Genomic DNA, 7,500 nt, shown 5'->3' with positions numbered 1-7,500 from the left:
CCTGGTGTCCCGGGCGGCGGGGTAGACCTGGTGTCCAAGTCCCCGGGGTAGACCTGGTGTCCAAGTCCCCGGGGTAGACCTGGTGTCCCAGGACCCGGGGTAGACCTGGTGTCCCAGGGCCCGGGGTAGACCTGGTGTCCCGGGCGGCGGGGTAGACCTGGTGTCCCAGGGCCCGGGGTAGACCTGGTGTCCCGGGCGGCGGGGTAGACCTGGTGTCCAAGTCCCCGGGGTAGACCTGGTGTCCAAGGCCCCGGGGTAGACCTGGTGTCCCGGGCGGCGGGGTAGACCTGGTGTCCCAGGGCCCGGGGTAGACCTGGTGTCCCGGGCCCCGGGGTAGACCTGGTGTCCATGTCCCCGGGGTAGACCTGGTGTCCCGCCCGCCCCGGGGGATAGACCTGTTGTCCCGGGCGGCGGGGTAGACCTGGTGTCCCAGGGCCCGGGGTAGACCTGGTGTCCCGCTGGCCCCGGGGTAGACCTGGTGTCCCAGGGCCCGGGGTAGACCTGGTGTCCAAGTCCCCGGGGTAGACCTGGTGTCCCGGGCGGCGGGGTAGACCTGGTGTCCCAGGACCCGGGGTAGACCTGGTGTCCCGGGCGGCGGGGTAGACCTGGTGTCCAAGTCCCCGGGGTAGACCTGGTGTCCCGGGCGGCGGGGTAGACCTGGTGTCCCAGGGCCCGGGGTAGACCTGGTGTCCCGGGCGGCGGGGTAGACCTGGTGTCCCAGGGCCCGGGGTAGACCTGGTGTCCAAGTCCCCGGGGTAGACCTGGCGTCCCGGGCGGCGGGGTAGACCTGGTGTCCCAGGACCCGGGGTAGACCTGGTGTCCCGGGCGGCGGGGTAGACCTGGTGTCCAAGTCCCCGGGGTAGACCTGGTGTCCCGGGCGGCGGGGTAGACCTGGTGTCCCAGGGCCCGGGGTAGACCTGGTGTCCTAATACCCTGGGTAGACCTGGTGTCCAAGGCCCCGGGGTAGACCTGTTGTCCCGGGCGGCGGGGTAGACCTGGTGTCCCAGGGCCCGGGGTAGACCTGGTGTCCCGGGCCCCGGGGTAGACCTGGTGTCCAAGGCCCCGGGGTAGACCTGGTGTCCCGGGCCCCGGGGTAGACCTGGTGTCCATGTCCCCGGGGTAGACCTGGTGTCCCGCCCGCCCCGGGGGATAGACCTGTTGTCCCGGGCGGCGGGGTAGACCTGGTGTCCCAGGGCCCGGGGTAGACCTGGTGTCCCGCTGGCCCCGGGGTAGACCTGGTGTCCCGCGCCGGCCCTAGCTCACGGCCGCCTAGCCCGTGGCTAGACCTGTGGTCCCTGGCCGGCCTTCCTCTACGGGTGCCTAGCAAGCGGGAAAGGTATGCAGACGGCGCCAGGGAGGCTGATGGGAGAGGCTGGGTGGGGCGCCCCCAACCGCCGACGGGCGTGGGCGGCTCCGACAGAGACGGCAAGGGCAGGGGTAAGGGCAGGGGGCGGTGGCGGGGACGGGGACGGGGCCAGGGCCAGGGAGTGAGGGCACGCGAGAGCGTGCATGCGGACGGGCAGCCAGGCAGGCGGGCGGGCGGGTGGGCGTGCCCCGCCGCCCGGCGGGGGGGGCGGGGGCAGGTGGCGGGGGGCGGCGAGGGGGCGGTGTGGTGGCCTGAAGGGATGACCTTGGGGAGTGAGCGTGCGCACGGGGGGGGGGGGGGGGGTCGGTGGGTGTGGCGCTGTATCTGTGTCTGTGTGCGGACGAGGGCCAAGGGCCGGCGGCTTCGTGCCGGCCCCGGGCGCCTCGGCACCGAGCCCCCACGGCCCCCTGGACTGAGGTCGAGGGCGGAAGACCTCTGCGGACCGTGAAAGAACCCGCCCGAAAGTGGCCGCCTGTGTGCTGGCGGTGGTGCCGGCGGCGGCCGCCTCTACCGCTGGGCGGGGCGGGGCGAGCCGCATCGGGGCCAGGGGGGCCGGGCTGTGTAGGGTCTCAGGAGGGCGTGGGTGGGACGGGGCGGGGGCGGGGGCGGGGGCGCTGTTTCGCCAGTTCAGCGTGTCAGCAGGCAGACCACGGGGCACGGGTTGCCCGTCGGCTCGGCTGGGAGTGCTCTGGATACGAAAGGAGGAGAAATAAAATGTGCCAATGGTTATGGTCTGTTTGTTTTTTCCGGATGAGTTTCTCGTTCCAAGCGACTAGAGCGGCCATGAAGTAGGTATTAATCTGGAAAGCGGGGTGGGGTTCATTGCGCGGGACGGGGCCGATCGAGCCGTCTGGCTCCGGGGTGATATGAGGCTGTGAGCGTTGCCCGGCTCCGGGCTCGATGGGGAGGGTGAGGCACCAGGTCTACCCCGGGGCCGGCGGGACACCAGGTCTACCCCGGATCCGGCGGGACACCAGGTCTACCCCGTGGCCGGGGATACCAGGTCTACCCCGGGGCCGGCGGGACACCAGGTCTACCCCGGATCCCGCGGGACACCAGGTCTACCCCGTGGCCGGGGACACCAGGTCTACCCCGGGGCCGGCGGGACACCAGGTCTACCCCGGAGCCCGGGACACCAGGTCTACCCCGGGGCCGGCGGGACACCAGGTCTACCCCGTGGCCGGGGACACCAGGTCTACCCCGGGGCCGGCGGGACACCAGGTCTACCCCGGATCCCGCGGGACACCAGGTCTACCCCGTGGCCGGGGACACCAGGTCTACCCCGGGGCCGGCGGGACACCAGGTCTACCCCGGAGCCCGGGACACCAGGTCTACCCCGGGGCCGGCGGGACACCAGGTCTACCCCGTGGCCGGGGACACCAGGTCTACCCCGGGCCGGCGGGACACCAGGTCTACCCCGGATCCCGCGGGACACCAGGTCTACCCCGTGGCCGGGGACACCAGGTCTACCCCGGGGCCGGCGGGACACCAGGTCTACCCCGGAGCCCGGGACACCAGGTCTACCCCGTGGCCGGGGACACCAGGTCTACCCCGGGGCCGGCGGGACACCAGGTCTACCCCGGAGCCCGGGACACCAGGTCTACCCCGTGGCCGGGGACACCAGGTCTACCCCGGGGCCGGCGGGACACCAGGTCTACCCCGGAGCCCGGGACACCAGGTCTACCCCGTGGCCGGGGACACCAGGTCTACCCCGGGGCCGGCGGGACACCAGGTCTACCCCGGAGCCCGGGACACCAGGTCTACCCCGGGGCCGGCGGGACACCAGGTCTACCCCGTGGCCGGGGACACCAGGTCTACCCCGGGGCCGGCGGGACACCAGGTCTACCCCGGATCCCGCGGGACACCAGGTCTACCCCGTGGCCGGGGACACCAGGTCTACCCCGGGGCCGGCGGGACACCAGGTCTACCCCGGAGCCCGGGACACCAGGTCTACCCCGGGGCCCGGCGGGACACCAGGTCTACCCCGGGCCGGGGACACCAGGTCTACCCCGGGGCCGGCGGGACACCAGGTCTACCCCGGAGCCCGCGGGACACCAGGTCTACCCCGTGGCCGGGGACACCAGGTCTACCCCGGGGCCGGCGGGACACCAGGTCTACCCCGGAGCCCGGGACACCAGGTCTACCCCGTGGCCGGGGACACCAGGTCTACCCCGGGGCCGGCGGGACACCAGGTCTACCCCGGAGCCCGGGACACCAGGTCTACCCCGTGGCCGGGGACACCAGGTCTACCCCGGGGCCGGCGGGACACCAGGTCTACCCCGGAGCCCGGGACACCAGGTCTACCCCGTGGCCGGGGACACCAGGTCTACCCCGGGGCCGGCGGGACACCAGGTCTACCCCGGAGCCCGGGGACACCAGTCTACCCCGTGGCCGGGGACACCAGGTCTACCCCGAGGCCGGCGGGACACCAGGTCTACCCCGGGTCCGCGGGACACCAGGTCTACCCCCGTGGCCGGGGACACCAGGTCTACCCCGGGGCCGGCGGGACACCAGGTCTACCCCGGATCCCGCGGGACACCAGGTCTACCCCGTGGCCGGGGACACCAGGTCTACCCCGGGGCCGGCGGGACACCAGGTCTACCCCGGATCCCGCGGGACACCAGGTCTACCCCGTGGCCGGGGACACCAGGTCTACCCCGGGGCCGGCGGACACCAGGTCTACCCCGGAGCCCGGGACACCAGGTCTACCCCGGATCCGGCGGGACACCAGGTCTACCCCGTGGCCGGGGACACCAGGTCTACCCCGGGGCCGGCGGGACACCAGGTCTACCCCGGATCCCGCGGGACACCAGGTCTACCCCGTGGCCGGGGACACCAGGTCTACCCCGGGGCCGGCGGGACACCAGGTCTACCCCGGAGCCCGGGACACCAGGTCTACCCCGGGGCCGGCGGGACACCCCAGGTCTACCCCGTGGCCGGGGACACCAGGTCTACCCCCCGGGGCCGGCGGGACCAGGTCTACCCCGGATCCCGCGGGACACCAGGTCTACCCCGTGGCCGGGGACACCAGGTCTACCCCGGGGCCGGCGGGACACCAGGTCTACCCCGGAGCCCGGGACACCAGGTCTACCCCGTGGCCGGGGACACCAGGTCTACCCCGGGGCCGGCGGGACACCAGGTCTACCCCGGATCCCGCGGGACACCAGGTCTACCCCGTGGCCGGGGACACCAGGTCTACCCCGGGGCCGGCGGGACACCAGGTCTACCCCGGAGCCCGGGACACCAGGTCTACCCCGGGGCCGGCGGGACACCAGGTCTACCCCGTGGCCGGGGACACCAGGTCTACCCCGGGGCCGGCGGGACACCAGGTCTACCCCGGATCCGGCGGGACACCAGGTCTACCCCGTGGCCGGGGACACCAGGTCTACCCCGGGGCCGGCGGGACACCAGGTCTACCCCGGATCCCGCGGGACACCAGGTCTACCCCGTGGCCGGGGACACCAGGTCTACCCCGGGGCCGGCGGGACACCAGGTCTACCCCGGAGCCCGGGACATCAGGTCTACCCCGGAACCGGCGGGACACCAGGTCTACCCCGTGGCCGGGGACACCAGGTCTACCCCGGGGCCGGCGGGACACCAGGTCTACCCCGGATCCGGCGGGACACCAGGTCTACCCCGTGGCCGGGGATACCAGGTCTACCCCGGGGCCGGCGGGACACCAGGTCTACCCCGGATCCCGCGGGACACCAGGTCTACCCCGTGGCCGGGGACACCAGGTCTACCCCGGGGCCGGCGGGACACCAGGTCTACCCCGGAGCCCGGGACACCAGGTCTACCCCGGATCCGGCGGGACACCAGGTCTACCCCGTGGCCGGGGACACCAGGTCTACCCCGGGGCCGGCGGGACACCAGGTCTACCCCGGATCCCGCGGGACACCAGGTCTACCCCGTGGCCGGGGACACCAGGTCTACCCCGGGGCCGGCGGGACACCAGGTCTACCCCGGGGCCGGCGGGACACCAGGTCTACCCCGGGGCCGGCGGGACACCAGGTCTACCCCGTGGCCGGGGACACCAGGTCTACCCCGGGGCCGGCGGGACACCAGGTCTACCCCGGATCCCGCGGGACACCAGGTCTACCCCGTGGCCGGGGACACCAGGTCTACCCCGGGGCCGGCGGGACACCAGGTCTACCCCGGAGCCCGGGACACCAGGTCTACCCCGTGGCCGGGGACACCAGGTCTACCCCGGGGCCGGCGGGACACCAGGTCTACCCCGGATCCCGCGGGACACCAGGTCTACCCCGTGGCCGGGGACACCAGGTCTACCCCGGGGCCGGCGGGACACCAGGTCTACCCCGGAGCCCGGGACACCAGGTCTACCCCGTGGCCGGGGACACCAGGTCTACCCCGGGGCCGGCGGGACACCAGGTCTACCCCGGAGCCCGGGACACCAGGTCTACCCCGTGGCCGGGGACACCAGGTCTACCCCGAGGCCGGCGGGACACCAGGTCTACCCCGGATCCGGCGGGACTTAGTCGTATTTCGGCCGGTGCTGGGTAGACCTGTTGTCCCGGCCGGCTGCGGAAGTTCTCCAAGGGGTCGCTGTTGCCGGCTGCCTCCGGCTGCCTCATCGTAAGAGGCGGCCTGCGGTGGCGCCTTTTCCCGGTCGAGCTCCATCAGTCCCCTTGGAGGCTTGGGCGCCTTCGGACTCATCTGTCCGTATTATGGGAGCGAGGTGACGGGCCGCATCCCCACAGGTTGGCTTCATGCCGTGCCTGTGTTTAAGGCGGAAGGGAGCGACCGCGGTGGTGCGGTCGGCAGGGCAGAGGAGGTGCCGCCTAGCCGGGACGAGTCTGCCTGTGGCTTTGTCCCGGCTCCCGTCTTTCCCGGAAAAGCTTGGCACAGCGAGGCCGAGAGAGAGAAGGGCTGCCGGAGGACCGGGGCGATCTGCCCGCGAGGCCGAGAGAGAGAAGGGCTGCCGGAGGACCGGGGCGATCTGCCCGCGAGGCCGAGAGAGAGAAGGGCTGCCGGAGGACCGGGGCGATCTGCCCGCGAGGCCGAGAGAGAGAAGGGCTGCCGGAGGACCGGGGCGATCTGCCCGCGAGGCCGAGAGAGAGAAGGGCTGCCGGAGGACCGGGGCGATCTGCCCGCGAGGCCGAGAGAGAGAAGGGCTGCCGGAGAACCGGGGCGATCTGCCCGCGAGGCCGAGAGAGAGAAGGGCTGCCGGAGGACCGGGGCGATCTGCCCGCGAGGCCGAGAGAGAGAAGGGCTGCCGGAGGACCGGGGGCGATCTGCCCGCGAGGCCGAGAGAGAGAAGGGCTGCCGGAGGACCGGGGGCGATCTGCCCGCGAGGCCGAGAGAGAGAAGGGCTGCCGGAGAACCGGGGCGATCTGCCCGCGAGGCCGAGAGAGAGAAGGGCTGCCGGAGGACCGGGGGCGATCTGCCCGCGAGGCCGAGAGAGAGAGAAGGGCTGCCGGAGGACCGGGGCGATCTGCCCGCGAGGCCGAGAGAGAGAGAAGGGCTGCCGGAGGACCGGGGCGATCTGCCCGCGAGGCCGAGAGAGAGAAGGGCTGCCGGAGGACCGGGGCGATCTGCCCGCGAGGCCGAGAGAGAGAAGGGCTGCCGGAGGACCGGGGCGATCTGCCCGCGAGGCCGAGAGAGAGAAGGGCTGCCGGAGGACCGGGGGCGATCTGCCCGCGAGGCCGAGAGAGAGAAGGGCTGCCGGAGGACCGGGGGCGATCTGCCCGCGAGGCCGAGAGAGAGAAGGGCTGCCGGAGGACCGGGGGCGATCTGCCCGCGAGGCCGAGAGAGAAGGGCTGCCGAAAGACGATCCGAGAGGGAAACCGCTTGGCGTTCGAGGCGAGGCGGAGAGAGAAGCTGCGAGCTTTCCCGCGCCGGCCCGGCTTCTGCCGGCCGATTCGCAAGGGGGGGCGGCCCCCCTGGGCAGCGGTGGCGGGCGAGGCGGCGGCGCCTCGTCCCTTTCGTGCCTGGCCTTAAGCCGGGGCCCACTCGGCGGGCACTTTTTTGGGCTGTCGGTCCGCCTCGGCGGCGGTCGGCCCGCCCGGTAAAGCTGCGGAGCCCGGGGTCGGGGCGCCCCGTCCCCGGCCCGCGTTGTTGAAACCATCCCCCTTCCTCGGCCTTAAGCCGTGGACCCGCGTTGGCGGGCAGAGTTT

The sequence above is a fragment of the Melospiza georgiana genome, chromosome 30 (genome assembly GCF_028018845.1).
Source record: "Melospiza georgiana isolate bMelGeo1 chromosome 30, bMelGeo1.pri, whole genome shotgun sequence".
Taxonomy (NCBI): Eukaryota; Metazoa; Chordata; class Aves; order Passeriformes; family Passerellidae; genus Melospiza; species Melospiza georgiana.
The sequence above is the reverse complement of the archived record's forward strand: the minus strand, read 5'-3'. Positions refer to the sequence as shown.